Source organism: Cupressus sempervirens, chromosome 10, assembly GCF_028749045.1.
Source record: "Cupressus sempervirens isolate cs-2001-9-10 chromosome 10, ASM2874904v1, whole genome shotgun sequence".
Classification (NCBI taxonomy): domain Eukaryota; kingdom Viridiplantae; phylum Streptophyta; class Pinopsida; order Cupressales; family Cupressaceae; genus Cupressus; species Cupressus sempervirens.
In genome coordinates this window covers 812,638,624-812,654,224 of record NC_143127.1, presented here as the reverse complement: position 1 = coordinate 812,654,224, position 15,601 = coordinate 812,638,624, and positions in this window count along the sequence as shown.

Here is a 15,601-nt window from a genome sequence, read left to right as displayed (position 1 = left end):
TGGAAATTTTGGTTTTTGCAGGTGATTGACCAAGAATTTCAGGGTACAGTTTTATTCTTGTGCAACCAAATCCCATAACTTGTTGATCAAAATGATTTATAATCTACTTATTTCAAAAAATGATTTATAATATACTTGTTTTGCAAACTCTTGTAGAAGATTTTGAAAGAATAGATCACAAATAGTAGCTAGAATTGAAGGGAGTGAAGAGAATAGATAGAGGGCTATAGACTAGGGCATGAATATGTATTTTTTGTTAAATATACATTGTGCATTTACATTTTTACATGGTGTGTGGCTTAGGGTCATAGTATATACTAAATGAATATATGAATGCCATGGAATGGGCATGTTGTATAGATGGGCCAAGGGGTTGCATTTGTGCTGCAATTTATTGTTGTCAAGAAGTCATCCTGAAAAAAGTTGGTGCCATAAATAGTTCTGCTCAAATGCCACAAGGGTTATAGTGTTCTTAGGGCATACTTAGTGGTGTTATTGGATAGATTTTTTGTAGTTTCAAGAGGTATGCATAATATTTCTATACAGATTTTCTTTCAAATCTAGATAAGTACGGGTCATTACAATATTTAAGGAGTAGATTATAAAATAATAGTATTGAGAAGAAAACTAACAGTTATAGATTTAAGAGCTACTAGAGATTTTTGGCATCAAAATACTTAATCAAGAAGAAAGGACATTACAACACCCATTAATACAGGTTCCTTGTACTACATTACACATTATTTGGAAATGATAGGAGAATTTAGAGAAGGAATTTTTTTAGAAAAATATGGTGGGTTTTCTCATCTAAATTGTGCTTTGGAGATGGAAGGGTTCTCTGTGGACTTTGCAAAGCTATGAAATATTCATTGCACAAGTAGAAAGGTTGCAAATAGTGAAGAAATGTGTCCTTAGGAAATATTTTAGAAAAATATGATGGATTTTCTCATCTAGGCAGTGCTTTGGAGATGGAAGGATTCTCTATTGACTTTGCAGAGCTGTGAAATATTCATTCCATAATTAGAAAGGTTGCAAATACTAAAAAGATGTGTAGATTCTATTGTAATAAAGGCTCGTACTGATCATGATCTTGTTGTATGGCCTAGCAAAGATCATGATAGGCTCTAAGTCCAAGAGGAAGCATATTATAATATCCTTTGATTTAGTACTAAAATAGCGAATGGAAAGCTCAAGTGTAATATTTACCAAAAAAAAATACTATTTAGAGAAAAGAGATCTTTAGAAACCTCAAAAGCATCCTTATCTAGTTTAACTTCAAAACTTATAGATGGGACAATGTTGATGCTCCACCCTTGAGAATTGTTTATTTTTCTCTATTATTCCTTGCAAAGTGTGTAGATAATGGTGAGTATCTATCCATCTATCTATATATTTCAAATTTTAATTTCACCAATTGAAAGTACCATGTTTTCTTCAAATCTCAATTCTGCAACATTGATACTTACAATGACAATGGCTCACATACGTATCATATGCCTGTTGAGGGGCCATTATTAAGTCTTAAAAGAATCATTATCTAGTTTAGCCCTAAATTTTACATATCAAAGCCCTAAATCCCTCATTTATCTAATTTTAGGGTTTGCCCTATCTTTTTCACCTCTCATCCAATCGCCACCAAACAGAGCCACAAGATTCAATTCCTCATTTTGCTCCCTTATCCCTCTTGGACTGTTCGCCTCATTTCGCCTCCCTACCCTTGAAACCCTCATTTTTCTTTTTCCCTTGTCCCCAGATAGTCTCCCACCACCCGTCGAACACCCATTTCCTATATGAGTTTTACCCAAATCCAAGTTTGCCGTAACTAAAAAAGTTTTTGTTTCTCATCTTCTACCCATCCCAAAAAAAAAAAAAAAAAAAAAAAAAAAAAAAAAAAAAAAACGAAAAAAAAAAAAAAAAAACCTTGTTTTATGGTTGTTACGCGTACAGGAGCAAAAATCATGGAAGAGGAAATTGCATCCCTCAAAACCAAACTTCAAGATCTGGATGACAAAATTCTGGGTCTTAACTTTCAGCAGTCAGCCCTGAGCCGAAACCATTCAGGAGATACTGGGTCCTCTTCTGGCAATTTCCGTGGACCAAAGCTTGATTTTCCACGCTTCGATGGTTCTGATCCGACTGGATGGATCTATAGGGCAGAGCAGTATTTCAGCTTGCATAATACTTTGGATAACCACAAAGTCCCCCTTGCATCTTTTCATTTGGAACATGAAGCTCTTCAATGGTTCCGTTGGTACATCAAGGCTAATGTAGGCCCAACGTGGAGAGAATTGTGCACCCTCATTTTGGAGCGCTTTGGCCCTAGTTCCTTTGATGATTTCACAGGAGCACTCACTAAACTGCGTCAAACAAGCACTGTAAGAGAATACCAGACAGAGTTTGAAAAATTAGCTAATCACACAGCGGGCTTATCTGATGAATTCTTCCGTAGTTGTTTTGTCAGTGGTCTGAAGGATGCACTTCGCTCAGAAGTCAAAATGTTTCGACCTACTACAATGATGGAAGCCCTTGGGTTGGCTAAGTTAGCGGAAGACAAGATTAGTGCTCTACAACGCTCCAGATCTAATTTTGTTCCATTCAGAAATACAGGTTCTCACAACCCTCCAGTCATACCAGCTCCCAGAACTACTCCGATCAAGCACTTGTCTGAAACAGAGATGCGAGTCAGGCGAGACAAAGGGCTTTGTTATAATTGTGATGAGAAATGGTCTCGGGGCCATAGATGTGTTCAGCAAAAGCTCTATCTCTTGGATGTGGATTCTCCACCGGAACTGGAAGAATATGTAGATGCTCAGGAAATAGTGGATGCTGAGGTTGAGCCTCACCAGCCTGAACCTCCTTCACCAGAAGCTCCACCAGAGATATCTGTCCATGCTTTGGCAGGAGTCACTACTCCACAAACCATGCGGGTCCAGGGTTTCTTCAAGAAGATCCCTCTTACTATACTCATTGATTCTGGTAGCACTCATAACTTCATTGATCCACGAATAGCCAAACAGGCTGATTGCTTTATCCATCCCTGCTCTAGCTTTGAAGTCATGATTGCCAATGGGGGCACTTTACCTTGTAAAGGGAAATTTCGCAATGTGCGTCTCTCTATTGGAGATTATAACATGTGCTCTGACATGTTTGCCTTACCCTTAGGTGGCTGTGATGTGGTTTTGGGTGCCCAATGGTTACGCACTCTTGGTCCCATTCTCTGGGATTTTGCTGAACTTTGGATGCAGTTTTCAGCCGAGGGGCACCAACACACTTTGAAAGGCTTACAACCAGGGTCTCTCAGCATCATCAGTTCACACCGTATGGAAAAACTTCTTAAGAAGAATTCACATGGTGTCATCGCTCAGCTCCATTCCATTCAGATGCAGCCATCAGCAGTCTCTAGCACTCCTGCCGATCTCCAACACATTTTGGACAAGTATTCTGGTATATTTGCTGAACCTGTGGGATTACCTCCTTCTCGTCCAGAGGACCACCGTATTCAGCTCCTTCCTGGCAGTGTTCCGCCCAACATCAGGCCCTACCGCTACCCATTTCATCAGAAGACCGAAATCGAGATACTTGTCTGTGACTTACTGAAGCAAGGTATTATTCGCCCTAGTACCAGTTCCTTTTCTTCTCCAGTTCTGCTTGTTCACAAAAAAGATGGGTCATGGCGACTCTGCATTGATTTCCGAGCACTTAATCATCTCACTATAAAGGACAAGTTTCCCATTCCAGTTGTTGATGAACTTCTTGATGAACTTCATGGGGCTCATTTTTTCTCCAAGTTAGATCTTCGTTCTGGGTATCATCAAATTCGGGTTAATGAGGAGGATATACCTAAAATTGCCTTCCGCACACATGATGGTCACTATGAATTTTTAGTCATGCCCTTTGGCCTCACGAATGCTCCTTCAACATTTCAGGCAGTGATGAATAACATATTTCGACCATACCTCCGGAAATTCATTCTGGTCTTCTTTGATGATATCCTCATATATAGCAAAACTTGGGCTGAGCATCTCCATCATCTGGAGCTTGTCTTGCAACTTCTCTCTGATCATCAACTCTGTGCAAAACTATCTAAATGTGTGTTTGGCCAGGAGGAAGTGGAGTATCTCGGGCATATTGTTGCACACCATGGAGTGCGGGTGGATCCTACAAAAATAGATGCCATGAAAACTTGGCCGCATCCTAAAACTCTCAAGAGCCTTCGGGGTTTTTTGGGGTTGACTGGCTACTACCGCAAGTTTGTCAAAGATTACGGGAAAATTGCAGCACCATTGACAGCTCTGTTAAAAAAAGATGCCTTCTCCTGGACCCCTGTTGCTGAGACTGCATTTGAACAACTGAAACAGGCTATGTGCAGTACACCTGTTCTCGCGATGCCAGATTTTTCCAAACCCTTCACTATTGAGAGTGATGCTTGCGGCAATGGATTGGGTGCTATTCTCCTGCAAGATGACCATCCTATTGCGTTCACTAGCAAAGCCCTCTCTGGTAAGAATCTAGCCCTCTCTACTTATGAAAAAGAAATGATGGCTATTTTGCATGCTGTACAGAAGTGGCGGCCATACCTCTTAGGGAGTCATTTTTGCATCAGAACCGATCACCAAAGTCTGAAATTCTTCCTGGAACAACGGGTATCCTCTCCTACACAACAGAAATGGGTCAGCAAACTCATGGGGTATGATTATGAGATCACCTACAAGAAGGGTAAGGAGAATATTGTGGCAGATGCTCTTTCTCGCACATTTGATAATCAAGCTTCCCTTTCCGCTATTTCTATGCCCATTCCCAATTGGTTAGCGTTTGTTCAGCAGGGCTATGACAGTGACTCTTCTTTATCTCAAATCATTCACCAGCTAGCCAATAATCCTTCTGCTATACCACATTACTCTTGGGATGGTGCTTCTCTTCGATACAAGGGTCGGCTAGTGCTTCCTCAGAACCTCGCTCTACATCAGGCTATTTTTTATGAACTCCATGCTTCTCCTTCAGCAGGGCACTCAGGCTTCCTCAAAACTTATGAGCGAGCAAGGAGAAACTTCTTTTGGAAAGGGATGAAACAGACGATTCAACAGATGGTGGCTGAATGTGATACTTGCCAACGCCACAAGGGTGAAACGACCCTCCTTCCTGGCTTGCTCGAACCATTGCCCATCCCTACACGGATTTGGACTGATATTTCTATGGATTTCATTGAAGGGCTTCCTAAATCTGGTGGCAAGACAGTGATCTTGGTTGTGGTTGATCGTCTCTCGAAATATAGTCATTTTTGTGCCCTCAGCCACCCCTATACTGCCTCCTCTGTTGCACAAATCTTCATGGACCAGATATTTCGTCTTCATGGACTCCCTTCTTCCATTGTCTCTGATCGTGATGCAACTTTTACCAGTCATTTTTGGACTGAACTGTTTCAGAAAACTGGCACCAAACTGAAGATGAGTTCGGGCTATCACCCACAAACTGATGGTCAAACTGAAATTGTCAATAAATGTTTGGAAACTTATCTTCGTTGCTTCACTTCCGAACAGCAACATCAGTGGGCCAAGTGGCTCCCTTTAGCTGAATGGTGGTACAATACCTCTTACCACACTGCCTCTAAAATGACTCCATATGAAGCAGTCTATGGTCAGGCACCTCCAGTGCTCCTTCCCTACACTCCCAACAGCTCACCAGTCCAGGCAGTTGACATAGTTCTCCGCAGCAGGGATCAGATTCTTCGTACCTTACAAGATAATCTTCACATGGCCCGTAATCGGATGAAACAGCAAACAAATCAGCACCGTTCTGAGTGCTCATTTCAAGTTGGGGATATGGTTTTTCTTCGTCTACAGCCATACAAACAATCCTCCCTAAAGCTGAAAGGGCGTCATAAGCTGGCCCCAAAATTTTATGGGCCTTATAAGGTTCTGCAGAAGATTGGTTCAGTTGCTTATAAACTGGAACTTCCTCCTTCTTCCCGCATTCATCCAGTCTTTCATGTTTCTTGTCTAAAGAAAGTTCTGGGTACCACTGTCAGAGCACAAACTACTCTCCCTGAAATGGATACGGAAGGATCCATTATCCTGGAGCCGGTGGCAATCATTGACTAGCGCACTCGCCAGCTTCGCTCTCGCTCCATCTCTGAGGTCTTGATTCAGTGGCATGGCATGCAACCAGAGGATGCTACCTAGGAACCCCTTCTTCAGATTCAACAACAATTTCCACACCTTAAGCTTTGAGGACAAAGCTTTTTTCTAAGGGAGAGGGGATGTTAGGAACCTGTGTGTTCCTTTTGTTTATTAGAGTAGTGTTGTTGGACGCATATGCTTTGTAAGTCGTCCCATGAGTATATTTTATTATCCCACATGCATAGGTAGTATTACTTTTCTAGATCGTACCCAGTATATAAGAATAGGTTGAGGCCCTTGATGGGCACGGACGAATTTATTGTATTGAGCTTGCTCAAAGGAGGTTACCCCCTCGAAGTGGCCTGCGATCAGTAGATTCATTCTGAGTTCTGCTATCACTTTGTATTCTGTTATTTCGAGCATTCTCACGATATTGCTATAAGGAGGTTCTTCACATTCTATTTCTCCCTAATCACTCATTTTCTATCTTTCTATAATCACTCTATTTAACATTGTCCCCTCCCTCTTCTCACTATAGCATCCCCCTATTTATCCTCTACATCTACCTCATGTCTCTCACCCTCTACCATTTATCTCATACAAGTCCTCTTATATTAATTTTCTCTCTTACTCATATGTCCTCTCATAATTACTCTTTGCCCCCTATCACCATCTATTTATTACCATATCCTAATTATTTTATTTTTCTTTCTTGATTATGTCTCTCATTCTCTCCCTTTCACCATCACTTCCCTAAAATCATTATCTCTTGATCCCTCTCTTGCTATCCTTTTCTAATTACTCTCTTTTACTCTTCCTTCCTCTTTTAACTATATTTTCCACTTATCTATCACGTCCCCTCCCCCTCTCTTTCTCTCTCAATTATCATCCTTAATCTATATGTTATCACTCTCTCACTTTCCTCTTTCCTTGTCTTCTTGATCTCTCCTACCTTAGACCATCTCTCGCTAGATCCCAATTTAATCACATTACTCACTAAAGTCTCTTATCATCTTCTCCTTCTGTAACCCTCTATCACATGTCTAACTCGTAACTAAAACCCTCTATCATACATTTATATGCTAATCCCTAATCAACCTCTTTGTCAAGTACTATCTCATTTATCTCCCCATTCTCTTTTACTCATAGCATCATCAATAACTTTCTCATATCCCTCTCTCCCATAAATAAAACTTTCATTTCTCCCATTCCGAAATTCACCATCTATTCACCCCCCTCTATCTCTCATGCCCTAATTACAGTCTCTACCAAATCTCTTTACTTATATCCCTCCAACCATTACTTTCCTATAATTACCATCTCTCTTTCTATCCCTCTAATTTTATCTCTCCCTAACTATTCTCTTATTCTCTCTCCTACACTCCATTCACCATATCATCTCATGTTTATCCTCTATGTAAACCTCATGTCTCTCATCTTCTTCAAGTTAACTCTTTATTACATGTCCCTAGGTTATGATAATCAAATCTCTCTCTCTCTCTCTCTCTCTCTCTCTCTCTCTCTCTCTCTCTCTCTCTCTCTCTCTCTCTCTCTCTCTCTCCACCCACCCATGACCATCTATTTAATTAAATATCTTAATTATTTTCTTTCTCTCTCTACTTTCTCTCTCTCCTTCTCTCTCTCCTTATCTCCCTAATCACTCATTTTCCGTCTCTCTATAATCACTCTCTTTGACTTTCTCCCCTCCTTGTATTCACTATATCATCCCCCTACTTATCCTCTATGTCTACCTCATATCTCTCACCCTCTTCCACTTCTCTCTTAGACAATTCCCCTTATAATAATTTTATGTCTTACTCATATGTCCCCTCATAATCTCTCTCTCTCTCTCTCTCTCTCTCTCTCTCTCTCTCTCTCTCTCTCTCTCTCTCTCTCTCTCTCTGTGTCTCTCATCTATATATTTTTTCTATTTCTCCCCAATCACTCGTTTTCTATCTTTCTATAATCACTCTCTTTAACATTCTCCCTTCCCTCTTCTCACTATATCATCCCCCTATTTATGCTCTATATCTACCTCATGTCTCTCACCCTCTATCACCATCTATTTATTATCATATCCTAATTATTCTATTTCTCTTTCTTCATTATGTCTTTCATTCTCTCCCTTTTACCATCACTTACCTAAAATTATTATCTCTATATCCCTCTCCTGCTATCCTTTTCTAATTACTCTCTTTTACTCTCCCTTCCTCTTCTAACTATATTATCCACTTATTTATCCTCTCTCTCTCTCTCTCTCTCTCTCTCTCTCTCTCTCTCTCTCTCTCTAATAAAAATTTCATTTCTTGCCTCCCAAAACTCACCATCTATTCTCCTCCCCCCCTCTCTCTCATGCTCTAATTACTCTCTTTCTGTCTCTGTCTCATCTCTTTATTTTTTCCCTCCAAGAATTTCTTTCCTATAATTAGCATTGCTCTTTCTACCCCTATGATTTTATCTCTCCCTAACTATTCTCTTTCTCTCTTTACATAATATATCTCCTTCTCTCCCTCTCACCATCACTTACCTAAAATTGCTATCTCTTTGCATCATTCTTTTTCTATATCTCCCTAATCACTCATTTTCCATCTCTCTATAATCACTCTATTTTACTTTCTCCCCTTCCTCTACTCTCTATATCATCCCCCTACTTATCCTCTATGTCTACCTCATGTCTCTCACCCTCTTCCACTTCTCTCTTAGACATGTCACCTTATAATAATTTTATTTCTTACTCATACGTCCCCTCATAGTTACTTTCTCTCACTCTCTCTCCCCCTATTACCATCTATTTATATTCATATCCAAATTATTCTCTTGGTCTTTCTTCATTATGTCTTTCCTCCTATCCCTCTCCCTCACTTCCCTAAAATTATTATATCTCTATCCCTCTCTCTCTATATTTTAATCATCACTCCCTTGAACGTTTCCTTCCTCTTCTAACTATATCGTCCACTTATTTACCCTTGATGTCTACTTGATCTCTCTCTCTCTCTCTCTCTCTCTCTCTCTCTCTCTCTCTCTCTCTCTCTCTCTAAACCATCTATTTATATTACATATCTTAATTTTTCTTTCTCTCTATACATAATATCTCTTCTTCTCTCCCTCTCACCATCACTTCCCTAAAACTACTATCTCTCAGTATCACTATTTTTCTATTTCTCTCTAATTACTAATTTTCTATCTTTCTATAATCACTCTCTTTAATGTTCTCCCCTCCCTCTTTTGACAATATAATCCCCCTATTTATCCTTTACATCTACCTCATGTCTCTCACCCTCTTCCATTTATCCCTCACACATGTACCCTTATAATAATTTTCTCTCTTACTCATATGTCCCCTCATAATAACTCTCTCTCCCCCCTATCACCATCTATTTACTATCTCTTACCCAAACATTTTAGAGGGAGGATTAATTATATTAATTCTAGAAAGAGAGAGATTAATTCCTAGCTAAAACAATTTTCTCTCTCCCCGTACTTTTCTCTCTCAACGTACTCCAACTTTTAGAGAGAAGTTTGGGGTTTGAGTTTGAGTTTTATTCCCCTCATTCAAATTCTCTCTCTCCACATACTCAAACTTTTAGAGAGAAGTAAGGGTTTTGGTTTGGGTTTTCTCATTCAAATTTTCTCTCTCCATGTACTAGCCATACTGTCTCTCCCCGTACTCCAACTTTTTAACCTAATCCTAACTCGAACCATCCAACCCAAACTTCAGCTTGAAAACAACTACTGGCTAGAAATAAAAGTTCATAGATATAATCTAAAGACTAGTTCTATTAATAGGGAAGGTACTTGCAGGTTAGTCATGGTGATTTATAGGTGATGCAGCTTCCATTCATTATCAATGCACATTTCCACTAATGCTTGAAACTTCGTAGCTATGTGATGGGAAAGTGAAAGCATTCAAAATGTTGCCAGAGATTTTTCTGAAATTAATAATTCAAGTAATCTATTTACCAACAATATTATACCATTGAAAATAATTCAGGGATGATATTTTGGTTTCAGAAATTGCCATGGGAGATTACAATTATGATGGGGAGAACGGCCATGTCAGATAAAATCACAGAAGAAAATTACTTCAAATTGACATGTTTCATGTTAGAATTAATTGGGTTGGACACATCTTCCATGTTGGATGAGATAGATTTCAATAGAGATTATCTATATGGCTAGAAGGAGTAGAGGAACAAGGGCAGTAAAGGAGATGATTAAATTGTTTCAAAAAAGTCAAGATTCGACAAGTACTTTTGCGTGGCATCATAGAAGAACTATTAACTAGTGGTGTGAACCCTTTGTTGGCTATAACGAAGAGCAAGCTATCTAGCGTGAGCCATCAAATTATTGCCCTCTTTGTAGATCTACGGCGTTGATCAAACATAGACCAAGCACATAAGTTTCTTTAAGAAATGACAAATGTAAGAAGCATGGAGAGATTTTGAATGATAATGGGTGCACTATTTGAAATATATATTTCTCAGTCGACCACACAAGATAAGGCATATGAAATTTTAAATTAAATATCTTCAAGTCATAAAAACCACAGACATAGACCAGGCATAGGGGTTGTTTAATCCAGTTTACATTCTCAGCTTGATCATAACCAATGCACACATAAATCATATGCAAAAATGTGTCATCTCAAGTGGTAAAGAGTTAATCACATGTAAGCAGCCAATCAAGATGAAATAATGTTTTCCTAACTCTCCCACAAAGGCGATTATGATTCATAGAAATTGGTAAATGAAGTGCAATATCAGTTTGATGAATGAATTGCATCAGATGGTGATGAGAAGAGTTCAATATCATCCAAATGCATGTTGTGGAACTAGAAGTCAATATTAAAATGAGCTCAAACATTTTGAAATGGCTTGCAAACTAAGTTTTCAATTCCACATATGAGTCCTTTGCTCAAATGTCAACATCATTGCTGCAGATTGAAGATTGAGATCATGTGACAACATCATAGACATGCATATAGAATGTAGAATCTTCATATGTACCCAACTATTCAACAAAATGTCATATTCATTCCAAGAATCTATGATCAATGGGCTTGGCTAGATTTCTCATTAAATTTTTGACAAAATGAGTATGGTAAAGTTTGAATGATCACTCATCAAGCATCCAACAAAGTTTGGTCAATCAAAGATATTCAGACAACATTTACTTAAAATAAAATGGGCATCATTTTCAAGCCGAGCTTGATGGAACGATTTCATCACTTGAAGAGTATGAATGTGCCAAGCAAAGGAGGCTATAGATATAGAATGAATGAGATCTAATTTGTCAACCTCTCGAGCTCACAATATCTTAGTATGAGAAGTGTGTGATCTACACATAGAAGTTCCATATAATCTTGTAATTCTCTGATCAATTTGTATGAAAGAAATGGTTAAACCCTAGCTCCCTTCATATAGAAATGAACTTGTTCAACTGCCCAATAGAATGGGAATATGAACTCAACAGCATGGTAACAACAAGGGGCACAAAAAGTTGATTCATCAACTTATCTAGTACTCTTTTGCGATTTTGTAAAGTGAGAACCTCAAAGGGACACATAGATTATTGGATTGGTGCATGGTCGGAAGTACAGTTGCGAAGAAATTCATTAAACAAGTTGTCAATTCTTGATGCCATTATTAATGATATTGACATGGTACCTCTTCTTCAAGTGGCTGCATATTAACTTATCTGTGTGGGCAGCAATGGGAAATTATATTGGAGATTGTCATAAAGTTGCTCAAGTGGATCGAAGGAACCTCATGAAAGGGTCATATAATTTTCTATTAGTGCATTTCTAAAGAGGTTGGGTGTGGGAGAATTTACAATATTTTGTATTGAGAGATGAAGTGTGTGATTTAGCATAAATCAACTCTTCTATTTCTGTGCAAGATGTGTAGTCATATGTTACTTATTATGTAAAATTGAACATGTCACTTATTCTAACTAGAGTTAGGATCTAGAGTTTTGCTACATATAGGTTGGAGTTAGAGTCAATTTTTAAATGCATGCCAAATTCAAAACTCTAACTTTTGAGGTAGTTATGAACCCGAAAGGTTAGTTATTTTAGAATAGCTATAAATTCCTAAAAATCAATGTAATAAGGGACTTTTTGGACTTGGAGACAGAGAACACTTATGCTCTGATAACAAAGCAATTTTTGGAAAGTGTGTACAATGTTTGTTTTTGTAATCAGTTATTTCTTACTTTCTTGGTGCAAGGAAATAAAGGAAGTACATTTGGTGTTCTCTTTCTAAGGAATCTAAATGGTTGGAATGTTGATTCATTTATGAGTATTTTCATGGTATGGTGTGAGTATTCATGAATGGTTGAATTAGCATTGTGTCAGTGATAGTTCTCAAGCATAGTCCTTGATTGCTCTCATTAATAGATTACATCATTTTTACAAAAACATTAAAGGCATGTGGTGCATTCACTATCAATGGTTTTCCTTTTTATTTTATCTTACAAGGGAGCTGCCCTCTAAACGCAGAGGAAGGCCAAATATCAAGGGCCTATCCAACTATTAGATACATCGATTTGCCACATACTCCATTGGGCCAAATCGTATATATTCTACTATGACAAATCTGTTTACCAACACTATCATATCCTAATTATTTTATTTCTCTTTCTTCATCGTGTCTTTCCTTCTCTCCCTTTAACCATCACTTTCCTAAAATTATTTATTATTTCTCTATCCATCTCTCATTATCCCTTTCCAATTATTCTCTTTCACCCTCTCCTCCTCTTCTAACTGTATTTTCCACTTATTTATCCATCGCCCCCTACTTGCTCTCTCTCTCTCCCCCCCCCCCCCGACCTCCCTCCCTCCCTCCCCCCCCCCTCCTCCCTCCCTCCCCCTCCCATAAATAAAACTTTCATTTCTCCCCTCCCAAAACTCACCATCTATTCCCCCCCTCTCTCATGCCCTAATTACTCTCTCTACATCATCTCCTTACTTTTTTCCCTCCAACCATTTCTTTCCTATAATTACTATCGCTCTTTCTACCCCTCTGATTTTATATATCCCTAACTATTCTCCTATTCTCTCTCCTACACTCCATTCACCATATGTCATCTAATGTTTATCCTCAATGTAAACCTCATATCTCTCATCTTCTTCACCTTAACTCTTTCTTATATGTTCTAGGTTATAATAATGAATAACCTCTCTCATATATCTCCCCACTTTGTCTCTCTCTCTCTCTCTCTCTCTCTCTCTCTCTCTCTCTCTCTCTCTCTCTCTCTCTCCCCCTTCACTCCTCCCATGACCATCTATTTATATTACATATCTTAATTATTCTCTTTCTCTCTCTACATAATCTCTCTCCTTCTCTCCTTCTCACCATCACTTCCATATCAATTACTTTCCATCTCTCTCTCTCTCTCTCTCTCTCTCTCTCTCACACACACACACACACACACACACACACACACACACACACACACACACACACACACACACAATCCTCCTTTATATATATCACATTATTTCCCTATCTTCTTAATATTTCCTTCCCACTGCACCCCCTCCTCCCCCTCGAAACTATTATTTCCTCTTAATTACCATTCCTAATTACTCATATCATTAACTCAAGTCTCTTATGTCCACCCCCTTCTTGAATTGAGATCTTTGTATGGATTAAAGTACTTTTGAAGTAGTTACTAAAATAAAGTAAAATTAATTTACTCCATTTTCATGAAGTCTTTGTAAATATTAAATAATCATTGGAAATATATTATTCAATTAATTGAATTTCTAGTAATTGATGTGTGTGTTAAATTTTAGATTTTATTTTATTTAAATTTTAAATTTAAATAATGAAAAATTAATATTAATTAAATTTATAAGCATTTAAAAAAATATTTGTATCAAAATTATAAATATTTATAATCTGTATAGAATTTGAAATATGTTTCTAATAATTTTTAGAGAAAGACTATGTCATATTCAATTAGGAAGTGTTGTACAAAGATTTGTTGCAACAACATGAGAAGAAAGAAAATGATTATGTAGTGCTAGATGATACTTCAAAAGCTAATATTCCAGAAATTCCTCATGATGTGCAATAACTATAACAAAAAATACAACATACCCTAGTGAATGTTAGAATGTCAACAAGGATGAGTGGACCTCCAAAAATATTTTCTCATTCCTTGTATTCTATTTTACTTACTGATTGTAGTGAACCTGAATGTTATGATGAAGCTATGTAGGCGAATACAAAGATTCAGTGGGAGTTTGCAATGAAAGAAGAAATGGACTCTTTGCTAAAAAATAAGACATGGGATTTATGCAAGTTGCTTGTAGGTAAAAAGACTTTATAGAATAAATGGGTTTACAGGTTAAAAGAAGAGGATGGAGGTAAGAAAGGATTTAAAGCCAGGTTACTTGTAATAGGATTTGCAAAGAAAAAAGGCATTGATTTTCATAATATATTCTCTTTGTTGTTAAAATGACTTCTATTTGCATTGTTTTAAGTAATGTGGCTATTGAATATTTGCATTTGGAGTAGCTTGATGTTAAAATAACCTTCCTTCATGGTGATTTACATGAAGAGATATATGGTTCAGTTGCAAGGATTTGAGGTCAAAGGTAAGGAGAACTTAGTGTACAGATTGAAGAAAAGTTTATATAGGTTGAAGCAAGCACCTCCGCAATGGTATTTGAAATTTAATAAGTTTATCCATGAGCATGGATATAGGAGGTGTCATTCAGATTATTTTGTTTATTCTAAGAGGTTGGATGATGATAGCTACATTATTTTATGTTTATTTGTTGATGATATGTATGTAGCTAGGTCTAACATGGATCATATTAAGGGGCTAAAATGTCAGGTAGCACATGCATTTGCTATGAAAGATTTGGGGGTAGCAAAAAAAATCCTTGGTATGAAGATTTATAGAGATAGAAGGAACAAGAAATTGATATTATCTCAAGCTGATTATATTAAGAAGGTGTTGCAAGATTTCTCTATGGAGAATACTAAAGCTGACAACACACCTTTACCTAGTCATTTGAAGTTGACTAAGTAAATGTGTCCCAAGACATAAGAAGACGAGGACAAGATGTCTAAGGTACCTTATGCCTTAGCTATAAATTTTTTGATGTATGCTATGGTATCTACTAGGCCAAATCTTACACATGGAGTGGGAGTTGTTAGCAAAGATATGAGTCATCTAGGAATTGAGCATTAGAATGCATTTAAATGGATTTTCAAATATTTGAGAGGAACATCTAGTAAGTATTTACACTTTGCGGGCACTACTACTGATTTACAGGGCTATGTTGACTCACATTTGGTAGGAGATATTGATACTAGGAAGAGTACTATAGGTTATGTATTTATTGTTGGTAGAGAAATCATGAGTTATGTTTTTAGGTTATAGAAGGTTAACACTTTATCCACTACAAAGGCAACCAAGGAGATGATATGGCTTCAGTTCTTCTTGGAAAAGCTAGGACACCCTTAAAA